General features: G+C 38.7%; 1 pseudogene; it reads left to right on the forward strand.

Annotated features, from left to right (window-relative positions):
- LOC107706124 (receptor-type tyrosine-protein phosphatase S-like) overlaps positions 1-2,017 on the forward strand; it is a 64,539-nt pseudogene that overhangs the window by 57,360 nt on the left and 5,162 nt on the right.

Raw genomic sequence — 2,017 nt, forward strand, 5'->3', positions numbered from 1 at the left:
GCTGGGAGGTTTTAAAGAGTGCTAAGGGAATTATACAAATTAATATATGAATGGATTAATTATATGAATGTACCTCTGAAGGTTGTGACTGTCTTCAAAAATGATTCGATGGCATTTTGTTTTCATCTTCGCTCCATGTAATACCTAAAGAAGTGTTTTTAATCGCAATACTGCGTTGTGCATGGAGGTTACGGGAAACAGCTGTAATTCAGCTGCTCCATCAGCGCCACCTGCTGTCAGTTGAACATTTACATTAGATATTTCAACATGCTATTAAACTGTTGTCAGTCAAGTTGCCATTTAAAATCCGAACATCATTGGTAATGTTATTGTTTTAGTGATTATGCAAACAAAAAGTCATTTTATTTGCTGTTTGTTGATTTTTAAATGTATAACTTGGTGAAGTGATTTATGTGTCGGTACTTTTTGAACATTTCCAGCACATTTTAACAATACCTTGATAATACTGATAACCGTGATAATTTTGGTCACTATAATCGTGATAGGAACTTTTCATACCGTTTCAACCTTAAAAAAGTCTCGCTCCTGATTTCTCTCAACACCAGACACGAGAGCCGTCAGTCAATACATGGAAACAAAGTAACTTGCTTTACTTATTTGAAAAAGTAACTCAAATATTGTGTTGTAAATTTAAAAGTAATGCGATACTTTACTAGTTACTTGGGGAAAGTAATCTGATTACATAAATAACGTTATTTGTAATGCATTACCCTCAACACTGGAAATGACTGCTGTCAGTTCACATCCAAAAGTTATTAATAATTTGTATCTTTTTCAATGAACATGATGCCAAAAAAACAAAAACAAATGTGACGTTATATCTGGGGGACGCTTTGGTGCACTGAAACAAAACTGTGACTGTTATCACATGCTGTCTGAGAGGGTACTTCTAATGCAGATTAACAAATAAATTATTTATTCTATTTTACTAAGTGTTTTATGTTTAATGTTTTATTTTACACTTGAACTCACAAACCCCAGTTTGGGAAACGCTGCTCTGGATTGTACCACATACTGAAGGTCTCCATCATAAGCTGTGATCCTGATGTTTTTCCCCATCAGAGCGGCTGTAATGAGAGGAGAGAGGTGCGCCAGTTCCAGTTCACCGCTTGGCCCGACCACGGCGTTCCCGAATATCCCACTCCGTTCCTGGCCTTCCTCCGCAGGGTCAAAGCGTGTAACCCGCCAGACGCCGGCCCCGTCATCGTCCACTGCAGGTCAGTGCTGAGTGTCTACTATTGTCCTTCTGCATTAACACACTATTTTCCTGTTTAATACTGTAAAGCTGCTTTGACGCGTGTGTGTTTCACTGGCGTTACGAAGCAAACTCCTGCATGTTTCCATCGATCTGGGCAGCTTCTCCTGGGCCGATGATAAACGCGCTGCAATCACAAATGTGTGTTGTTTATTCCCTCTCAAACCCTTCAGCTTGCAGAGTAAGACTGTTCCGCTTGTTATATAAGAGTTGATTGCTTTATTCATTAATTGTGCTGTGTGAGGACACCGCTTCAGTTCTGCAGACTCGACTCGTCTGTCCTCAGATCCACCCGGAGCCACCGAAGCGCTCAGGCTTTAGTGATGTGTGCTTTCAAAACACTGCTTCATGAAGCTTCAAAACCTTTGTGAATCAGTTGTTATGAACCAGTTGTAACGTCTAAAAGTTTCTACATTATATTTAGGAGTAGGTTATTAGTGGTGAGAAATGTACAGTAAAAATCATGCAGTTAGTTACAAATTGCATGTAATCAAACAGATGGTGAACAGTAGTTAATAGCCTCTTATTGGCCCGATTAAGCAATTTCTTTATAAAAACAAACAAAACAAGCCCAAAAAATGTATAAAATAACATATTATATAGACACTTCATATTTAATGGTAGAATAGAAAATACAGTTTGTACAGTAGAAAAAACATTACACCTGTGTGAGTGTGTGTGTGCGAGTGTGTGTGTGAGTGTGTGTGTGTGTGTGTGTGTGTGTGAGTGTGTGTGTGTGTG

This window comes from Sinocyclocheilus rhinocerous, unplaced genomic scaffold (assembly GCF_001515625.1).
Source record: "Sinocyclocheilus rhinocerous isolate Xijiao unplaced genomic scaffold, SAMN03320098_v1.1 scaffold3432, whole genome shotgun sequence".
NCBI lineage: Eukaryota > Metazoa > Chordata > Actinopteri > Cypriniformes > Cyprinidae > Sinocyclocheilus > Sinocyclocheilus rhinocerous.